The 22,825-nt window shown below is 54.1% G+C and overlaps 1 pseudogene; it reads right to left on the reverse strand.

Moving 5' to 3' along the window:
- Nucleotides 1–3,859: 3,859 nt before the first annotated feature.
- On the reverse strand, nucleotides 3,860–7,031 carry LOC147979435 (uncharacterized; annotated as a pseudogene).
- Between the last annotated feature and the right edge of the window lie 15,794 nt (nucleotides 7,032–22,825).

Here is a 22,825-nt window from a genome sequence, read left to right on the forward strand (position 1 = left end):
ATTTTGTAAACAAGATCATTTGATTTTATTTATTTTATCATCATTTATTTCTATTAAAAAATATGAGAGAGGGAATAAAATGACTTTCCCAAAATATAGAAATATTGAGGATTTAAACAAAAAATCAAATAAGATTTATTTCGGAGTTTTTCGGTATTTTTAATTGAATTTAGGAAAAGTACGTGTTTTTCAAAGTTGTATTTTGGGCCCAAATAAATGTTCAATTTATCGGGCTTGATTTTAGAAACCCGGGAAAATTTATTTCATGATTTTTGGAGTCCATTTAGTATTTCTTTTTATTTTTCTTCCGAGCGTAATTATTAAAAAAAAACGAAACCGACTATGGGCCGTACCCGAGAGGGACTCCGCCCGGGGGCGCCTTTATATAGCGAGGCACCCGGCGCCCCAGCCCATAACCGTGCCCGCGCCCGAAACCCTAGCCCGCCGCCGGACCCGCCGCCGACTCGCCGGAGTTGCACGCCGCCCGAGGTTCGCCGCCGCCTCGACTTCCGTGCCGAATTTTTATAAAAAATATATATATATTTAATATTATTTTAATTATTTTCGGATTAGGTTAATTAATGATTAATCTGTTCGTCATTTTTCTTTTTCGTCGGATTTTCCGCGGTTATTTTCTCATCGCGATTTCTGATCCGATTTTCGTTTTAGTATAACTTTTCGCTCGTTTATCAGAATCAGGCGATTCAAGCGCCTGGAGTTTCTTCTCGAAACCCTCTTTCCGAATAATCAACTTAAACAAGTTTTTGCTACTGTAAAATTTGACTTAGATCCAGATTACTAGAACGAAGTTGTTTTCTTTCGCCGTTTGACTTTCTTTGCTTCGTTCGATTTGATTTCTTTTGCCAACCGAAGTTCTTAAGTTGAACCTTCTGGTTAAATCTCTTATTTGAGTTTTACCTGTGCATTAGATGAGTACTTATTGTATACTTGTTTGTTTGTCTGCGATAGAGTACCCGGAGTGCGCCGCCTGTTACTTCGAATCTCTAGGTTTCGCAGATCATCAGCAAGGCGAGTAACACTTTGATCATACCTTTTCTACAACCCAGTTTTATTGCATTAGATCAATCCTCACACATTGTATGATTAGGATCTAATTAAATTGTGGGATGGGAAGTAGATGAGGTAGTACCTATTACCTGTTTATTATCAAACCTTTGGGAGTTATTTCTACGTTTGCTTATTATGCCATGCCATGCTAGTAGACGTGGATTGGGTGAGTGATATCCATGACAGATGTGAGATTGTTAATTAATGGTTTATCTAAGGTGGCAACCTAAACACACATCTGGGTGGATTGAGGCACCTGGGTATTCCAGGACTTGCCTATTTTTCTTTTGGACCGCCACCCAGGCTCAAAGGGATCATGAGATTATTCATACTAGAAACTTCCGTGTGCAGCCACAAGCCATTATGGGCTCTGGCATAGTTGATTAAGTCGTGCGAACTCTTACAGGGTAGACTAGCAGATGTAGGGGAAAGTAGGTGTACTGGTCTATCCATCGTAAGGTGCTAGCGCTTCTGAAAGACTGTGTCTCGGTTATCCGTTTCTCAAACACCATGTAGTGCGAGAAATCCAACGGAGGCGATCGAGTCTTGTGGGGAAAAGTGCGCAAACCTCTGCAGAGTGTAATAAACTAATCATGGTTAGCCATGTCCCCGGTTATGGACATATTGAGTATCTAGTACCTAGATTATCATGTGAATCTCAACATGTTACTCTAAAGTTAATTTTGTTGGGTTTGTTAAATAATGATGCTTAATTGGGATTGAGAATGCTGTCAACCATTCTCAATGTTTAACAACCACCATGATAGTAATTAAATTTATTCCTTTGAAGTAGGGAAAAATTGGCTTTACGCAAAAACTGTAACCATAGAGCTTTCAACCAGCCAAATATGCATATAGTATAGTTGTTTCATCCCATTACTCTCTATGTGTTACCTTGCCAGCATATTCCATGTGCTGACCCGTTCTCGGGCTGCAACGTTAATGTTGCAGACTTTTCAGACGACGATTAAGGAGTTTTTAGGTCGTGGTTCTATACTTAGTGATGCCGTTGGAGTTGATGGACTCACTTATCTTCCAAGCCTTCCGCTGTTATCGTTATTAGATGGCCTTAAGCCATATTTAATGTAATAAGTTCTCTTTTGAGACACTCGATGTAATAAGTGTGTGATTACTACTCTGCTATAAATCCTCCGAGTACTGTGTGGTGTCAGCATTACTAATCCAGGGATGACACCGGAGCACAGAGATCAGACTGTTTGAGGTCTGGTCGCTACAGATCCTCGGCTGTCCCAATATTTATTTCTTCCAAGTCATCGATAGTTGGCTGATTAGCATCCTCCATTTGTGGGGATGCCTCAGTTGGGTCTACAAATTCAGTCGAGGTCATGCAAACCTCATAGCCCAGCCCATGTCTTTTTTCTTTCAAAGGCTAGCCCTCGTGTAGAGCTTCGAGTTGTTCTCGGGACAACGCCTTTTCAAATGGCGCTCGCTGCCCCCGACCATCGCACAACGACGGGCTAGTGAGAGTATCATATCCCATTCTCTGCATCATATACAAAACTTGGTTATCGTACAGAGAAATAGGCAATGACACATCATCTTTATTTTCCAAGGTGATATGAACCACCTTTTTATTTTTATTTTCACACTCATGCGACTTCTCTTTATCTTGCTCAATTTTATGTTGAACCAAAGGAGGTAAGAGCATAGGCATTTTGGTACCTCTTTTAACAGATGATTTATCGATGACATGGAATATTGGGTCACCCTCTTTCCTTTGGTCACTTGGTATATACTGATAAATCTTTCGGCCAGATGAGGAATCTGCAGCATTTTTTACCATATTTGATTCAGGTACTACTACAGGCCTTGGCTTGTGTACTTTTTCAACGGGCTAAAAGTAGAATTTGGCATCGACGTATAAAGATTCAGCTATGGTGAATGGTCTCTTATCTGCAAATATTCTTATTGTTTCTCCAGATTGCTCTTTGTACTTGACACATTGATGAGTGTAGATGGCACAACCTGATTTTCATGCAACCATGGTCGGCCCAACAGTGCATTGTAAGATGTGGCTGCATCAATCACATGGAATCTCATGTATGTAGATAATGCTTCCATTTTTAGTACCAAGGAAATGGTACCCATGGCCTCTTGACCTAACTGGTTAAAGCCGTGAATGACCACATTTGACCGACTCAAATCCTTAGGGGAATATCCAATCCTTTTCAAAGTACGCAAAGGCAACAAATTTATGGCGGATCCACCACCTATCATTATGCGATTTGTTGGCAAGTCATCAATCTCACCAAACATAAGAAGAGGTCTGTTATGCTTCTTTGCTCCTAACAACATGTCCTCATCCGTGAATGTAATATTTAACACATCATTTAAGTCAGCTTCAGTCTGTGAGACTTCCACTCGATAATCTCCACGAAATGACAATGCTGTAACTAGTGCCTTCGTAAATCCGAGGAAAGAGACAAAGCATCATACACAGAAAAGCATAGCTGGTATTTTCTTCAAATAAGAGATTACATCATACTTGATGACACCTTAGAAGGCGGGTCAAGTGTCTTATTCTCAGTTACATCTTTGTTCCTAGGCTCCTTTCTAGGTGGAGGATGTGGGTCAGCTAACTTGCGACCTGATATGAGGTGAACCTGATCCACTTCTGGCGCATCTTCTTTGGGGAAGTGAAGAGACTCGCTATCATCCTCAAACACACCTATAGTGAGAACATTGAATTCTTCACTAGGCGGAACCTTCATGCGTTCCGCCAGATGCTAATATTTCTTTGGTACGAAGCGCAGAGGAGCGACATCTTCCATCACTCAGGGTAGTACACGGCGTTTCGGCCGCTGTTCCCTCCAATCTTGGGGTTCTTGAGGACCTGGTACACTGGGCCATCCATCACGGCTGCAGGGAATGTGAGCCTCTCTTTTACGCTGACCCTGGGTCGTGGTCCTATGACCGAGGTACGGGAGGAAGCCTGAAGAGATAATTGGGGTAAATTCATATCCTGATGTAAAAATCATATCATCATAAGTTGGCCTCATATTTGAAGATGCGCAACTCACCGAGCTATCTTGAAGAGTGGCAACATTTGCTGTAGCCTTCTTTCCTTTCTTTAAGCTTTTGAGGAGATCCGTATCAATGGACCCCTCATCGATCATTTTCTGTAGGATATTCTTCACAACAAAGCAACCTTTGAGTGTATGGCCTAAAATGCGATAGTAGTGACAGAAATTTGGGTCATTAAATTTTCAAGCTTCTTCTGGCCTTTTGGGCTTGGGAAGTTCTATAAGACTCAACTCCTTTAAACCATTAAAAATGTCATCAATTTCTTCTACAGGAAAAGAATACTCCCTATTTTGTTGCTTGCTGAGAGTTGGCCTCCTACTGACCTGTGCATCTCGCTGCCCTTGATTCCCTATAGGTGCTCTTCTGGGCTGAAACTAAGGTTTTACCGTCGTTGTCTCCATGGCTTGTGCAGACTTGGGTTTCATCGGCAACTTTTCACGCTGACCACCTTTGTCTGTAGGCTTGTTGAACATCGTTTTTGTTCGACGAGCGACAAGCTGCATAAAATTTTCTATATCCGTGGATTTTGAAGCTAACTCTTCAAGCGTGAGGGGCCTCACTCCTTGTAACTGGACATCCACTTATGAGCAGAGATTGTTCATGCACATGCGCACTCCTTCTCCATGTATTTATGAAATCAGCCGCCCTCTCATTGAACCCTTGTTCAGTTTGGGTCAACTCGGTTATGCCCACCGTCCTCTGTGTGCTATAAAACCGCTCGAGGAGTGGGTTTTGCATTTGTTCCCACGTTTTTATAGAGCTTGGAGGCAGCTTGCTGTACCAAGTGAAGGCAGGCCCAGATAATGTCTGTACAAACTGCCTAAGGAGAAGTGCTCCATTGTTAGCTGTATCCTGACAAGCAGCAAGGAAGTGTTCTATGTGCTCATGGGGAGATTCACTCCCGTTGAACTTACTAAACTGCGGCTGCCTGTAATTTGTTGGGAAAGGAACTAGGTCCACATCAGGTGGGTACGGCTTAACATACCCTGGCTGCATCAAGTACTGAGTTTGCATTAATTGCGACTTTACCCCTTCAGCGATCATTCTTTGGATCACCTCAAGGTTAAGCCCTGCTCCTCCCTGTTGGCTGCTAGCACTTGCCCAAACTTCCCCTTCATTTCCTCTGCTCTGGTTATTGCTCATATGAATTCGAAGGGCTGCTAGCTCGTCTTCCTTTTGCTGAAGCGCTACCGTAAGGTTGGCTAATTGCTCCTCAACGGGACGAGTTTCATTCGCAGCTAGGACTTGTTCTGTATGCTTTGCACCATGGTGAAGTTCTATCTCATTCTCAGAAGGACAAGGAGTGCTATCTGATAGGGGATTGTAAGACCTCCCATTGCTTGACCCAAGTTCTTCATGATCTGAACCCTTCTGGCTCCGTGTCATGCGGCGAGGATCTTCTACAACAGTCTTATGTGCCTTCTTCCTCTTGAAGTGTATTGAGGCTGAGGAGGTCTCGCTACTATTGTCTGTCACCCCTTTGACAACAACTGGCATTGCGTTGAATACTTCAAATGAGTTTCCTGAGACCTTCTTACGAGTTGGCCATGGAGCGAGAGTTCTGGTAGTCTTGTTTTTTGTACTTGCCATTTCTTTTGCCCCATTTCCTCCACTGACTTGGCTTGTTGATGGAGAGTTTCTTCCTTGTATTCTGCTATACCCTGAATCAGCTCGTACTGCCATCTCTCTTTGTTTTAGGGCAGCCCGCTTTTTGCGTGCATGAGCAGCCTGCTTCACATACTCTCGTCGTCGTGGATTTGCCTTCACAAATTCTTCATATTCTGGCCATTTTGATAGAGTTTCTACACGACGCATGATGGCACCACCAACATTATCAGCAGAGATAGAGCATCCTGGAAGTATTTCCTTCAGAGCTTGGCAAACATTCTGTGTCATGATGGCATGGAAGCTAGCATGGCTCCCCCACGGATCCTTGCATTGATCTTGCTTTCTCTATTTCTGATGGGATATGCCACTTGCTTCCGTTATTGATTGGTCATGTCTCCATCAGTTGCCACTGGGAATCAAGCCATGCATGATGAGCACTCTGCCGTCGACGGCGACGCCGTGATGGATCAACTGAGCCTTCAAATGATGGTCTTGGTGCTGGCACCGATGAGGACAAAGGATCTGATATTGTAGCGGCTGGATCCACATGACCAGCTTGGAAGTCATCTGAAGTGACAAACACCCCCTGCCACTAGAGCGAGCGTCTATTGCTTGGCTCACCCTCTAGGCATGGTCCAATGGGATTATAGCCCATGGTGGGGGAAAAATTCAGGTGCATCAACACGAAGTTGGTTTCTTGGACTTGCCGATCCTTCATGTGCGGAAGACTCTGTGTCCTCAGCCATTACACCTTTTCCTTTGTTTGCGGAGCAAGCCCTTTGAGCTGCCCCTACGTTGCTTGGTATAAGCTTATGTGAGCTTTCTCCTGACCCTTCACGTGCGCCCACCCTAAGTTTTGAAGGTGTAAGGGGCACTACGACTTTGGTCGATGTAGTTGAAGCAGATTGTCTTGGCGATGCCACCTTTACTGGTCCCGTCTGTTTTGCAAGAACAGGCCACTCTTCGGGTATCATCCGAACAACCTTTGCTGGCACCTCCTAGCTCATGACCTTGGTAGGTGACATCTTCGTGAAACCAGGAGGAACTAAAGTAGATGAAGAAGCTTCGCGTACATGGTGATCCTTAGATGCTCTTGCAGCTGCACGCATCCTTCTATTTGCTGACTTTGTGAGAACAGGAGTAAACCCTTCCTTCAGTGCAGAAGAGACTTCCCTTTCTTATGACTTAGTTGGGGATGCAGCTGTTGTTTCCAAACTCTTGCTAACTGCAGCCACAAGTAGACCAATAGGCACATGTAGCCAGAGGTCGTCAAAGCGGAGAGTGACAAATTGCTGGACCTGTCCCTCCATACCATCAAAATAAAGAAAACCATATATTAGTTCTCTTCATCTACTTTTTTTATATGCGTACATAATGTTTTATGCTTTATGTACTATGGATATATGCGTACATAATGTTTTATGCTTTATGTACTATGGAAATTCATATGTTGTAATCCTATGTTGGAATTCAAAGATGAGGGGAGAAATATGTCCCACTGGGCGTGCCAGAATTTGATGACGGGAAAATGGCGGGCGTGAGACACGCATCCACGTCATTGATACAGAGTGAATTTTAAATGCATAAAATAAAAATAGAATCAAACATTGCAGGTACTTTATTTCCAGAACTCTTACATTTACATAAAAATTCTGTTAATTACATCTCCGAAGAGAAAACCCCTGATTAAGAATTCCAACATATCTATTACATAGGATGACATCATATGCCTATTACAAATATACTACAAGAGAAATCCTCCTCGCGGTCGACGATGCAAATACTCCTCCATCATTTCATGTGTGATGTATGTGGATATATTTTCCCAGCATGCAACAATTTGTTCGTGTTCAACCTCATTTATATGTAGAATGGAGATTGATTTTGGCTAGGCCTAATTTTATCCTACATTTGGCACATAGGATATGGGTATGTATTTTCCTTTAGGAATTTTCCACGATATATTTGGTTGGTGGCATGGATATACTTGACATGCCAATTTTAATAAGTTTTGCATCATCACATTACTACCATCATTGCGTAGCACTGGTATGGTGCCCACATGTAGCGTAATGGATTGAAGCTTTCTGACACAATCTTGGTGCTTTTTTATGGTGCATGTGATATATGTCATGTCTTGTTGACTCTGAGCCCAGACAGTATCAAGCCTGATCTGAGTGAAATTTGCTTATGATATTTTTTGTTTGTTTAAAGCCTATGTGGGCTACATGGAATATGCCTTATCATGTATTTTGTCGACCTCAGCTTCTATCTTGGGGAGTAGCTCGGGTCGAAATCTCCTTTGTGTTTGTTTTACTGGGGGAACATTGTCTTGCACGGCAAGTCGGTGCACCGCTACCTCTGGATCCAAGCCTGGCATTTCCTAATAAGTCCAAGCAAAGACATCTTTGTTTCTGTCGGAGTAAATAGCCATGGGTAGCCTAGCCGGCTTCCCCTGGCCCTTCTGAAAAAATTACGAGCCCATCCGGCTCTTGAGAGACCCAAGACGCGGGGCCGCCTTCCCCTAGTCGGCCGTCGCCTTGGCCGGCTTTCGGAAGGGGCCCCGGCTGTGGCCCTTGTGAAGAAGGCCATGGGAGGGCCGACTTCACGAAGCCAGCCACAAGAAGGCCGACTCCAGGAAGCCGGTTCCCATAAAGAGGTCAAAGACCGTACCCTCGAAACTCGCATCTGCCTAGTGGCAGAGAGACGGGGCGTGGCTACAGTGGAGCTAGCCACCCCCGAACCCCGGAGCACGACTGGCACAGTGTGCCGTACGGGTGGCCTTGACCCGTCCGGCGCGACACTATTGCCATGTCGACCCTGACGCCATCGACGACAGGCCACCAGTGTGGCCCCCAAGGCGGTGGGCCCTTTCGGGTAAAGAGACACCCGAAGGTGGCCATACCACTGCTAGTCGGCCCGAGAGAAAGCCGGCTCCCCACAGCCGGCTTGCCATCAACCTCGAATTAGACGCCCCATTAAGGAGACAAGACGAGGTGAGGCTACAGTGATCGCCCGTCAGGCGGCGGCACTGTAGCCACGCCTCCCACGACAAAGCCTATGTCATCAAGATGAAGCAACAGTAACCAGCCACCGACCCGGCCCTGACCACTAGGGCCTGCCTGTCGGCCAAGGGCCGGCAGGCAGCAGGACCCACCAGTCGGCGGGCCCCAGATACCGGCGCAGAAGCCGGCGAGCACAGTCACAGACGGCTGGGCCCCGCGCCCAGTCGGATTACCATTGTACCCCCGGGGGGTAGGCCTATATAAACCCCCCGGCGCACCCATGCAAAGGGTTTAGCTCCTAGCTAGTTTAGACACCACACGAGGAGAGGAAGAGAGCTAGCCGTGCCCTTCTTCCTCCTCCCACCCGAACAGCTCAAGGAGCATTGTGTAGCTGCTTGTTCACTTAGTTACCATGCGGAGACCCCGCAGAGCAGCAGTAGGGGTGTTATCTCCACGGAGAGCCCCGAAGCTGGGTAAGATTCGCCGGCGTGCATGTCTTCGCCTCATCCCGTTTCCAGGCACCGGCGATGTCTTATTGGCTCCCACAATGATAAGCCACCCGTTGGCATATGTCGCACCCACCACCCGACATTTGGCGCCCACCGTGGGGCCAGGTGCACCGTCGTCCGGAGACCTGTTTTGGACGGGGACCCTTTTTCTCCCTCGCGAGCGTAGCTAGCCCGGCACGCCCGATGGCGCTTGCCACGACGCGCTGCAAGGCGTCACCAGCATCTGCGCGGCGAGCAGCCTCGCCGATCTCCTCGACCAAACCCGCATCTCCGACGAGCTCGCCTCCGATGCGAGCACCGACCACCTCGCCTGCCTCCTCGACCAGCTCCAAGTCTCCAGCGAGCCCGCTGCGAATTTGGAGTCAGTTGGCTCCACCGACCCGATGCCTGTCGACTCCGACACGGCTTCCTACGACACCTTCCCCACCAACGTCGCGGTCTTCAACGACCCGCTTCCTCGGACCGACGGCCGCGATGCTGTCACCACCGAGGTGATGGTCATCGGCCATGGCGGCCCGGCCGACGAGAGCGCCCACGACGCCCCGCACGTGGCGGCCCACGACTTGTCCGTCCCCCTCCCGGCCGACGCCGACGACGAAGCACTGGAGGCTCGCCGCCTCGCCCTCCTCGCGGAGGGCCAGAGGCTGGCTTCCATGAGACGCCTCTCTGAGGCTTACCAACGCGAAGCTGACCACGCCACCTTCGACATGCCGGCTCCGGCTGGGCCCAACCGGGCCGGCGTCGTCAAGCAACGCGGCGCCGTCATCGCCGACACGCTGGGAGTCGACCGCCCAGTCTATGCCACCCCGCTCAAGAACCTGCGCGTCGCCCAGGCGGCCGTAGACGAGTTGGATGGCTTGGAGGCCGAAGAACTCCCCCACATGACCCGGCGCATCAAGCAGCTGATCGACGCGGCCGCGCAGCGGCACGAGGCTGATGCCCGTGCGGGAAGCCCTCCCCCGCGCCGGGATCACGATGCGACGTCCCGGACGCCGACTACGAGCAACACCCGCGCGCGGCGCGAGAAAGAGCCGGCGGCCAGCCGAAGCCAGACCCAAATCTCCATCGAGCGAGACGCGGACGGCCACCCCCGTGCCATGGAGTGGCGAGGCAACCCGCCTCCGCCTCGACCTCGCGGAGAGAGATATCCCACCCCGCTGCCAGTAGCGCATCGGACTCTCAGCGGCCGACTAGGTCGCCGCGAAGGAGTCGGCGAGAACGACGCGCGCCATCGGATCGACCGCCTAGCGCGATCCCTGGCGCTAGAAGAGGAAGACGATGTCGGCCCGCCTTGTTTCGGCCCCCGCATCCGCGACGAGCCTTTCCCCAGAGGGTTCTCGCTCCCAAGAGACACGCCCAAGTACAACGGCTCCGTGAAGCCGGAAGATTGGCTGATCGACTACTCTATGGCAGTCAGCATAGCCAACGGCAACCGGCGCGTTGCCGTGAAGTACGTACCCCTTATGCTGCAAGGCACGGCACGGACCTGGCTCAACAGCCTCAAGCCCCTCAGCATCAACAGCTGGCTAGATTTCACCGAGGCCTTTGTTCGCAACTTCACCAGCACCTACAAGCGGGCTCCCAAGCCCAGGCAGCTCTCCCTGTGCGTACAGGGCGCAGCCGAGTCCACTCGCGATTACCTCATGCGTTGGGACGAGCTCCGCAACTCTTGCGAAGGGGTGCACGAGGTGCAGGCCATCGAATACTTCACCGCCGGGTGCCGAGAGGGTACCCTCCTCAAGCACAAGCTCCTCTGCGACGAGCCGACTACCCTTGACGAGCTTCTGGACATAGCCGACAAGTACGCCACCGCCGACTCTTCGATGAAGACCGAGCTCCGGGTAGATGCGTCCAGGAAAGTACTCAACCCGGCGCCCAAGACGCCGGCTGGGGACTCCGGCCGACGCCCACACCCAAACGATCACAAGCGCAAAGGCCCTGCGCCGCCTCCCGCCAGTCAGCAGGTGGCCACGGTCGAAGACACGCCGCCTGAAGGGCGGCCTGCACCCAAGAAGCCCAAGGGCGGCCGGCCGGCTTGGCAGCCGGCCTTCTCCTACGAGCAAACTCTTGATGCCCCGTGCAAGTTCCATAGCGGCGCGAAGCCATCCAACCACACCACCCGGAAGTGCAATTGGCTCAACCGGATCGCCAAGGGCGAAGGGCTCGCGCCGCCTCCTCCTGGCGGCCCGCCGCCTCCGGCTCCGCCACCCCCGGCCGCTCGGCCCGCAGTCGGAGCCGTGCATGAAGAATTCCCTGACAAGCAAGCAACATACATCATCTTTACCAGCCAGCCTGAAGACCGGCGCGGCAAGCACCGCGAGCACCAAGAGGTCAGCGTGGTCGCTGCTAGTCCAGCCGGACACATGCATTGGTCCGAGAAACCCATCAGCTGGAGCCGGGCCGACCACCCAGAGGTGATGCCGTCTCCCAGCTCTTATGCTTTGGTCCTGGAGGCCACTCTCGCGACGGATAGGCGCGCCGCGCGCTTCTCCCGCGTTCTGATAGACGGCGGGAGCAGCATCAACATCTTGTACCGCGATACCCTGGAGAAGCTAAACGTCAAAACGAAGCAGCTCGTGCCGACTCGGACGGTGTTCCATGGCATCGTCCCCGACCTGTCCTGCGCCCCCATTGGCAAGATCAAGATTGATGTACTCTTTGGAGACAAGGAGCACTTCCGACGGGATGCAGTCTGGTTTGAAGTGGTGGACCTAGAGAGCCCCTACCATGCATTGCATGGCCGACCCACCTTGGCCAAGTTCATGGCGGTTCCCCACTATGCGTACCTCAAGATGAAGATACCGAGTTCCAAGGGCGTCATCACCATAGCCGGCGATTACAAGAAGTCGTCCGAATGCGCCGCCGCCAGCAGCCGGCTGGCCGAATCCCTTGTGATCGCCGAAGAAAAGAAGGTGCTGAACCGGGTCGTGGCCATGGCCGGCAAGCAGCCGACCCTGCCCCCCGACTCCAAGGAGTGTGATGCCCAAGGATCTTTCCAGCCGGCCAAGGAAACCAAGAAGATACCCCTTGACCCCGAGCACCCCGAGAGGTTTGCCGTCATCGGGGCAGGCCTAAACAGCAAATAGGAAGGCAAGCTCGCCGATTTCCTCCGTGAGAATCGGGACATCTTTGCATGGTCCCCCAAGGACATGCCGGGAGTTCCGAAGGATTTCGCTGAGCACAAACTACACGTCCGAGAAGACGCCAAGCCGGTCAAGCAGCCGCTCCACCGACTATCAGAGGAAAAGAGAAGGATTGTGGGGGAGGAGATAGCCCGGCTTCTGGAAGCCGGCTTCATCATGGAAGTTTTCTTTCCAGAGTGGCTTGCCAACCCGGTCCTCGTGCTGAAGAAGAATAACAAATGGCGCATGTGTATAGACTACACCAGCCTCAACAAAGCCTGCCCCAAAGATCCCTTCGCTCTGCCAAGGATTGACCAAGTGATAGACTCCACAGCTGGATGCGAGCTGTTGAGTTTTTTGGATGCTTATTCAGGATATCACCAGATAAAGCTAGACCCGGCCGATCGCCTGAAGACCGCCTTCATCACGCCATTCAGAGCCTTCTGCTACCTGACTATGACATTCGGCTTGAGAAATGCCGGTGCCACTTTTCAGCGTTGCATGCAGAAGTGCCTCCTCAAGCAACTCGGCAGAAACGCCCACGTCTATGTAGATGACATTGTGGTGAAGACGGAGAGGCGCGGCACCTTGCTGGAGGACCTCAAAGAGACATTTGAGAACCTGCGCCGCTTCCAAATCAAGCTCAACCCCGAGAAATGCGTGTTCGGAGTGCCAGCCGGCCAGCTCCTAGGCTTCCTGGTCTCCGAACGCGGCATCGAATGCAACCCGGTAAAGATCAAAGCCATTGAGAGAATGGCGATCCCCACCAAGCTGCGAGAAATCCAGAAGTTCACCGGATGCCTGGCCTCCTTGAACCGCTTCATCAGCCGGCTCGGGGAGAAAGCTCTCCCTCTCTACCGCCTCATGAAGAAAAGCACTCACTTTGAGTGGAACGACCAGGCCGACCAAGCTTTTCACGAACTGAAGAAGATGTTGGCCACCCCGCCTGTCCTTGCGGCGCCGACTGAGAAAGAGCCCATGCTCCTTTACATTGCCGCAACCAGCCGGGTGGTCAGCACCGTCGTTGTAGTCCAACGCCCGGAAGACGGCCGGGCCCAGCCGGTCCAGAGGCCGGTGTATTATTTGAGCGAGGTGCTATCCGCCTCAAAGCAGAACTACCCGCACTACCAGAAGATGTGCTACGACGTGTACCTCACCGCCAAGAAGCTGAAACCCTACTTTCAAGAGCATCCCATCACGGTCGTATGCACCGCCCCGCTGGCCGAGATCATAGGCAGCCGGGATGCATCCGGCTGGGTGGCGAAATGGGCCATCGAACTGGACCCTTATACGATCTTCTACCAGCCCCGCACCGCCATCAAGTCCCAAGCATTGGCCGACTTCCTCGTCGACTGGGCCGAGACCCAGTACCTGCCGCCGGCTCCCGACTCCACCCATTGGCGCATGCACTTTGACGGGTCCAAGATGCGCACCGGCTTGGGAGCCGGCGTCATACTTACCTCTCCAAAGGGTGACAAGCTCAGATACACGCTGCAGATCCACTTCGCCACCTCCAACAACGTAGCCGAGTACGAGGCGCTCATACATGGGCTCCGGCTCGCCAAGGAGCTCGGCATCCGCCGGATCCTGTGTTACGGCGACTCGGACTTGGTGGTTCAGCAATCATCTGGCGACTGGGACGCCAAGGACGCAAACATGGCAAGCTACCGCTTCCTGGTTCAGCAACTCAGCGGATACTTTGAAGGATGCGAGTTCCTCCACGTACCGCGAGCCGACAACGAGCCGGCCGATGCCCTGGCTCGAATAGGCTCCACTCGGCAAGCAATACCAACCGGCGTTGCTCTACAACGCATCCTCAAGCCGTGCATCAAGCCATCTCCAGAATCCCACTCCATCTTCGTGCCGCCTGACCCCGATGTGGCCGGGTTCGGCTCGAAGAACCAAGCAGCCGACCCAGGGACTTCGGCAGTCGGCACGGGGACTGCCGCACCCGGCTCGGGGACTGCGGTAGTCGGCCCGGGGACTGCACCAACACAATAGCCGGCGGCCGACTCCAGCACTTCATCACCCAGCCCGCCCACCCTGGTGGCAGTAGCCACATTGGCAGTAGGAGAAGTCGCAGCCCCGTCATGGGCTCAGACCATCCTCAACTTCCTAGTCAATCAAGAGCTGCCGGCTGACGAAACAGAGGCGAGACAAGTCCAGCGTCGAGCCGGAGCATACACAATCGTCAACAGAGAACTCGTCAAGTGCAGCGTCACAGGAGTCCTCCAACGGTGCGTCGAGCAAGAGAAAGGCATTGCAATCCTCAGAGACATTCACCAAGGAGAATGCGGCCACCACGCGGCTTCAAGATCACTCGTCGCCAAAGCTTTTCGCCATGGCTTTTTCTGGCTGACTGCTCTGGACGACGCCAAAGAGTTAGTTAAACATTGCAAAGGCTACCAACTTTTCAGCTCCAAGCAACACATGCCGGCTTCGGCACTCAAGACCATCCCCCTCACCTGGCCCTTCGCCGTGTGGGGACTGGATATGGTGGGCCCATTCAAGACGGCGCGCGGCGGCATGACACATTTGCTTGTCGCCGTAGACAAATTCACCAAGTGGATCGAAGCAAAGCCGATCAAGAAGCTGAATGGGCCGACTGCGGTGACTTTCATCGCAGACATAACAACTCGGTACGGCGTGCCACACAACATCATCACCGACAACGGCACAAATTTTGCCAAAGGAGCCTTGGCACGATTCTGCGCCGCGCAAGGTATCCGGCTGGACCTAGCGTCTATCGCCCACCCGCAGTCAAACGGCCAGGTCAAGCGAGCCAACGGCCTCATCCTCTCCGGCATCAAGCCCCGCTTGGTCGTACCACTAGAGCGTTCAGGCGGCTGCTGGCTCGATGAGCTGCCGACTGTACTCTGGAGTCTACGCACTACCCCAAACAAGTCAACTGGCTTCACCCCTTTCTTCCTCGTGTACGGTGCCGAGGCGATCATCCCAACCGACATCGAGTTCGACTCGCCTCGGGTAACCATGTACACCGAGGCGGAAGCCAAGGAAGCACGAGAAGACGGCGTCGACCTGCTGGAAGAAGGCCGGCTGTTAGCCCTCAGCCGGTCTGCCATCTACCAGCAGGGTTTGCGCCGCTACCATAGTCGGAAGGTCAGGCCAAGATCTTTCCAAGAAGGCGACCTTGTGCTCCGGCTGATCCAGCGAACAGCCGGCCAGCACAAGCTCGCGGCCCCTTGGAAGGGCCCCTTCGTCATCAGCAGAGCTCTAGGCAACAACTCCTAGTACCTCATCGACGCGCAGAAGCCCAAGGCGCGCAAGAGAGACGACTCCGGCAAGGAGTCGGAACGACCATGGAACGCCAACCTCCTTCGAAGATTTTACAGTTGAAATGCAGTATGTATCACGCTAACTTTTGTACTAAGTATGAGACAAAAGGCCCCCCGAGGAGAGCTCGGGGACCGCCATCTTTTATCTATGAATGAAAACTATCATGCGTATGATCTTGTATTTTCGTTTATTAATTTCGTCCGGCACCGGGCTCGATGAGTCGTCCCGGGGACTGGCCGACTGGAGTTATATTAAGAGTCCTACCCGCGGTCAGACAAGTAGTGTGCCGGCACCCAGGCTTAGCTCTTGCCAAAGTCGCAGTTCGAAGAACCGGCTGTTCGACTGGCAAGAGTCATAAGCCGGAAAGGATGCGCACGCGAAAAAGGGCTAGGGACCAACGAACTTATATAACAAAAGCCGGTTTCCCGCCGACCGACTACCAGGGTAGCCGGCCGGCCGGTTTTCATTCACTTCACTTCAATCCAAGAAAGCTCGAGTACTTGCCTCCCCAGAAAGGGAAGGCGGCAAAGGAAAAAAGCATAAGGATAAGAAGTGCACTCGAATGGAAACCGAACACGCACATAATAATATTTACATAAAAGACCTCCAGAGAGGCCAGCATCCAACATAGTTCGATACACCCCCAGTGGGTGGAATTGCGAATGCCTAAAAATTATTCGAAAGACAAAAGCAGGAACGATAAGGACAGCCGATCAAGCTGGCGGGGCGGCTGACGAGCTGGGCTGGTCGATGGAGACGGTTGCACCGGCTGAAGGAACGGCCGGCTGGCGAACTTTGGCTTGATCACCGCCTCCTACAGAGGGCGCGCTTCCACGCGGCTCGTTGCTGGAGGCACGGTCAGCTTGAGGTCGGCCGGTTGTTCCACTAGCCGGCTGGACGTCTTCACCGTCCACTTCCTCGTCATCCTCGCCCTTGTCGCTGGAAGCGATCTCCTCGGCCGAGTCCTCGCCCACCGCCGGGTTCAGCCCGAACCACTCCTCCGGCTGGGCGACGCCATCATCGTTGATTTCGGGCGGGAAGACACTGGTATCGGTGCACTCGGCGATCGTCGAGGCACGTTGGGCGATGGCCGGCCGCACTTCCTCCAGCTCCGCGTCGGCCTCCAGCCGCCAAGTGCGCAGTTGATCCAGGCTCAGCCCTGGGTACCAGGCGCGAACAAACTCCAGCGCCCTCCCGGCTCCAAGACGGGCCGCCGACGCCTTCCAAGCTTCGAAACGGCCGACTGCGACTTCCAACCAGTCGGCGGTCCAGCTTGGGGTGCGGGGGATCGCTTCGCCGGGCCAGAGGGCGGCCAGCACCTGCGCCCCGGCACGTTGAAGCCGGTGGAGCATCCGGTGGGCCGGCTGCAACCACGCCTGGACGGCAATGAGCTGCTCCTCCAACGTCCGATTTGCATCCGGCGCAATACTAACTCTCGCCTGATGATGCACCTCGCGATGAGCCTCGATGGCTTGGGCGGCGAGGACGGAGTAGCCGGGAAAGTAGTCTGCACAAGAAAAACGGGCAGCAACACAAGTCAGAACAGAACTCCAGGCGGCCAGCAGGCGGATGAAGGGCGAGAAAGGCGGCTTACCATCGATCAAGTCTTCGATGCGGCCGTAGCCTTCTTCCAGCGCCTGACGCGTCTCGGCCCAGCTCGCTGCCTCGATATCAAGCTCCGCCTTCACGGCGGCCTCGGCGTCCCGCGCCTTCTGCAGGGCCGCCTTGTGGCTCTCCTCCTGGTCGGCCAATTTCTTGGCCAGGCGGTCGCGCTCTTGGACTAAAGCGGCGTACTCCGCGTCCTTGGTGCGGAGGGCGGCCCACGCCTCGCCGAGCTCCTTCCTCAGGACGGCGTTGGCCCCTGCAAGAGCAAAGGACGAAGAGAAAAAACCAATAAGGGAAAGGTCGTCAAGGAAGATCCGACCCGACTGCTCAGCAGTCGGCCCGAATCTCGGGGACTACACCCAGTGGGTGCGCTGACGCGCCCCCACAGGAAACAGATAAGAACAAGTACTTACTTCGGCTGTTGGCCAAGTCATCGGTCCGCCGGCCCAGCTCCTGAGCCTGGGAGTTGAAGGCGGCAGCACGAGAGTTGTGATAATCCTGAAGTTCAGACAGAAAACAGAGGTAAGATGGTCGTCAAGAAAGATCCGACCCGACTGCTCTGTAGTCGGCCCGGATCTCGGGGACTACACCCAGTGGGTGCACTGACGCACCCCCACGGAAGAAATCAGAAGACCAGAGCGGTCAAAGGGCGAAAAACTTACCCGGATGGCGGCCCGCGTCAACAAGAATTCCTGAGTATATTGCTGCAGGAGGGTGGCCTGAGCCTGCAGCCGGCTCCGAACCCCTTGGCCCGCCACATTCAGCTCGCCAGTCCCTCCGCTGGGAGTCCACCCGGACGTGGCAGAGCTGGCCGCCTCCAAGGCTTCTGCCGACTGGCCGGCACCCGTAGCTTGGCGCGTTTCCGGCGGGGCGGCATTTCCTCTTGCGCGCTGGTGCGTCGCCGGCTGTATTTCAAGGCCGGCTCCGGCTTCGGGCACGCCCCCGGCCGGCTCCTCTGGCACCGCCGACGACTGGCCGCCTTGGCCCGCTCCTGCCGGCGGCATCTTCCCCGCGAAGACCTTGAAGAGCTCCTCCCTTCGCACCAGCGGCTGATCTTGGGTGATCTCCTCCGCCAAGGGCAGCGGGGTGTCCGGGGCCACGGTGCGGAGGGGGATGGCGAGCAGCGGAGGCTGGCTGCGCGTGCCCTCCACCTCCGTTTCCACGGTCGCCCGCTCCGCCGGAGCCTTGACTGCTGCGTCCGCTCGCTCCTTCGCCGCCCGAGCGGCCTCCCGCTCCGCTGCCTCCCTCTCCTCCCGCGCCTTGCGAGCATTCCGCTCCGTGGCTTCCATGAGGTCGGCGCGGGGGTCCACACGGCGGGAACCTGACGATCCGACACCCGGCCCGACCACAGAGCCGCCTGAGCCCCGCTCAAGGGAAAGCGGCACCCTGCTCAGTAAGTGGAGAAGGGTCAGAACAAAAGAAGACAACAAAAAACAGGCACACAAGCAACCGAATACTTACGATGAGACCTCCTGGGGCTGCTTCACCGCCTTCCGGAAGCGGGCCGCCTTCGCGGCCGCCTCGTCTCACTTCGTCGCCGCGGCGGAGGCCTTCGACTTCTTCGGCCGACTGCCGAAGAGGGGTAATGTGGCTCGGCGTTTTTGTACGCCGCCACCGGCAGCCGGCGCGGCGGACGAGCTCGCGCTGTGACGGTCGGCTGGCGGCTGGCGGCGCGGGACTTCTTCGACCTCGGCGTCATCCGGCCAGTCGGCGAAACTGGCGGAGAGCCCTGTGCCTCCGGGCTCGGCGACGTCTGCCGTGGCGGCGTCTTCCATGGCGGCCGCCCCCAGGTCCGGGTCGTCGATGTCGTCCTCCGCACGGTCGGGGGCGTACTGGCGTTCGATCCCTGCCGCCCCAGCTGGCGGCGAAAGAAGGGGGTTCTGCTAAAGAAAGACTCGACTGGATAGAAGCCGGCCGTCCTAAAGCCGGATGATGATAGAAAGAAGATAGAGAGAAAGACTTACCACGGGCGGAGGATTGGCGCGAGAATACGGCACCTTGCCATATAGCTAGTCGCCAGCGAGCTTGAGGTTGGCAATGTAGTTGACCATGAGCGCCACCTCAGCTTGGGGCATTTCCCATGTGCTCAGCCGGCATGGGTCGAAGTGGCCACTCATCTGGCACATCATGTGGGGCCGGGTTTGGAGAGGAAGAATCCGGCGCTCCACGAAGGCGGCCACCAAGTCGGCTCCGCGCAGACCTTTCGACTGGATCATTACCCGAAGCCGGGCGATGGCGGCGTTCCCAGCCGGAGACAGGGACCTGGATCGGTAGCCCCAAGACGGCTGCCTCCCAGCCGGCGGGCCGGCTATGTAGGCCGGCAGATTGACGTGGTCTCCTTGCGGGGCGACGTTCTTCACGTAGAAGTATGATTTTTGCCAGAGCTTCACCGAATGAATCAGAGGGATGTGCGGGAAAGGGTTGCTCTCGCCTGACCTCTTCATGTTGATGAAGGCCCCGCAGGGGGCGGGCACGCCGGCGATGACAGTGCCGAGCTTGTTCTGGAAGAGCTCCGCCCCGAGCTCCAGCGTGGGCAGCACTCCCAAGAAGCCCTCGCAGAGGGAGACGAAGGCCGATAGCAGCATCACCGCGTTGGGCGTGAGGTGATGCGGCTGGAGGTGGTAGAACTCGAGGAACGAGCGCATGAATCCACTCGCCGGAAGGCTGAAGCCGCGCAGATAATGCGTGCGGAAGACGACCCGCTCGCCTTCCTCCGGCGCTGGCAATATTTCCTTCTCCGGCGCCAGACGGACCTGCACGAGGCTGGCGTCGGGCAGGCGCCAGGTTCGGCGGAGGAACTCTATGTGATCGTCGTGGACGTTGGAGCCGTCCCACGAGCTCGATAGTGCCATGGACATGATGGTATGGAGGTGCTGCGACGGGAGGCTGCGTTGGCTGCGAGAGGAAGAAGAAGGAGAAAGAAGACGAGGAGGGACGGGGAGCGAGCGAACCTCTGCCTCTCCCCCTCCTCCTCCTGCTTGTAGGCTCGTGCGCCGGAGCCGAGGAGGCGCGGCGTGGGGGATCATGGGGATCGATCGTGCCCACTCCCCCCACGCCCCGCGTTTATTACGCACTAAAGACAAAGCTGAAACTGCCACAGGAGGGCGAGCAGTCCCCCTGGGCCGCAGAAGATCAGCGCTCGGGCCGAGGCCAGGGAGTGGCGGGCCCGGGCCTGCGGCGGCGTCCGGTCGCGCGCGTGCGCGGGCAGGCCTTCGTCGCCACGTGGCCACCGGGGGGCCTGCGGTCGGCGCGCGGGTCAACCAAGAGAGCACTCTGAAATCGGCCAACAACAGCAAAAGCCGGCTCCTTAGGGTAAGAAGCTGACCAAGCTTCTCGCCCTACTGCCTGCCTCGAAGCTCGCTCAACTTCGGGGACTACTGTCGGAGTAAATAGCCATGGGTAGCCTAGCCGGCTTCCCCTGGCCCTTCTGAAAAAATTACGAGCCCATCCGGCTCTCGAGAGACCCAAGACGCGGGGCCGCCTTCCCCTAGTCGGCCGTCGCCTTGGCCGGCTTTCGGAAGGGGCCCCGGCTTTGGCCCTTGTGAAGAAGGCCATGGGAGGGCCGACTTCACGAAGCCGGCCACAAGAAGGCCGACTCCAGGAAGCCGGCTCCCATAAAGAGGTCAAAGACCGTACCCTCGAAACTCGCATCTGCCTAGTGGCAGAGAGACGGGGCGTGGCTACAGTGGATCTAGCCACCCCCGAATCCCGGAGCACGACTGGCACAGTGTGCCATACCACTGCTAGTCGGCCCGAGAGAAAGCCGGCTCCCCACAGCCGGCTTGCCATCAACCTCGAAGGAGACGCCCCATTAAGGAGACAAGACAAGGTGAGGCTACAGTGATCGCCCGTCAGGCGGCGGCACTGTAGCCACGCCTCCCACGACAAAGCCTATGTCATCAAGATGAAGCAACAGTAACCAGCCGCCGACCCGGCCCTGACCACTGGGGCCTGCCTGTCAGCCAAGGGCCGGCAGGTAGCAGGACCCACCAGTCGGCGGGCCCCAGATACCGGCGCAGAAGCCGGCGAGCACAGTCACAGACGGCTGGGCCCCGCGCCCAGTCGGATTACCATTGTACCCCCGGGGGTAGGCCTATATAAACCCCCCGGCGCACCCATGCAAAGGGTTCAGCTCCTAGCTAGTTTAGACACCACACGAGGAGAGGAAGAGAGCTAGCCGTGCCCTTCTTCCTCCTCCCACCCGAACAGCTCAAGGAGCATTGTGTAGCTGCTTGTTCACTTAGTTACCATGCGGAGACCCCGCAGAGCAGCAGTAGGGGTGTTATCTCCACGGAGAGCCCCGAAGCTGGGTAAGATTTGCCGGCGTGCATGTCTTCGCCTCATCCCGTTTCCAGGCACCGGTGATGTCTTATTGGCTCCCACAATGATAAGCCACCCGTTGGCATATGTCGCACCCACCACCCGACAGTTTGCAGAAAGGAACTTACGATATTCCTCTTTCTTTTCTTTGGACAGACATGCGCCAATAAAAATCGGTCGAGGATCCTCGGCTGTCCCAATATTTATTTATTCCAAGTCATCGATAGTTGGCTGATTACCATCCTCCATTTGTGGGGATGCCTCAGTTGGGTCTACCAATTCAGTCGAGGTCATGCAAACCTCATAGCCCAGCCCATGTCTTTTTTCTTTCAAAGGCTAGCCCTCGTGTAGAGCTTCGAGTTGTTCTCGGGACAACGCCTTTTCAAATGGCGCCCGCTGCCCCCGACCATCGCACAATGACGGGCCAGTGAGAGTATCATATCCCATTCTCTGCATCATATACAAAACTCGGTTATCGTACAGAGAAATAGGCAATGACTCATCATCTTTATTTTCCAAGGTGATATGAACCACTTTTTTATTTTTATTTTCACACTCATGCGACTTCTCTTTATCTTGCTCAATTTTATGTTGAATCAAAGGAGGTAAGAGCATAGGCATTTTGGTACCTCTTTTAATAGATGATTTATCGATGACATGGAATATTCGGTCACCCTCTTTCCTTTGGTCACTTGGTATATACTGATAAATCTTTCGGCCAGATGAGGATTCTGCAGCATTTTTCTTTACCATATTTGATTTAGGTACTACTACAGGCCTTGGCTTGTGTACTTTTTCAACGGGCTAAAAGTAGAATTTGGCATCGGCATAAAAAGATTCAGCTACGGTGAATGGTCTCTTATCTACAAATATTCTCATTGTTTCTCCAGATTGCTCTTTGTACTTGCTACATTGATGGAGTGTAGATGGCACAACCTGATTTTCATGCAACCATGGTCGGCCCAACAGTGCATTGTAAGATGTGGCTGCATCATTCACATGGAATCTCACGTATATAGATAACACTTCCATTTTTAGTACCAAGGAAGTGGTACCCATGGCCTCTTGACCTAACTGGTTAAAGCCGTGAATGACCACATTTGACCGACTCAAATCCTTAGGGGAATATCCAATCCTTTTCAAAGTACGTAGAGGCAACAAATTGATGGCGGATCCACCATCTATCATTATGCGATTTGTTGGCAAGTCATCAATCTCACCAAACATAAAAAGAGGTCTGTTATGC

The sequence above is a fragment of the Triticum urartu genome, chromosome 3A, assembly GCF_056163025.1.
Source record: "Triticum urartu cultivar PI428250 chromosome 3A, HENAU_Tu73, whole genome shotgun sequence".
NCBI classification, from domain to species: Eukaryota; Viridiplantae; Streptophyta; class Magnoliopsida; order Poales; family Poaceae; genus Triticum; species Triticum urartu.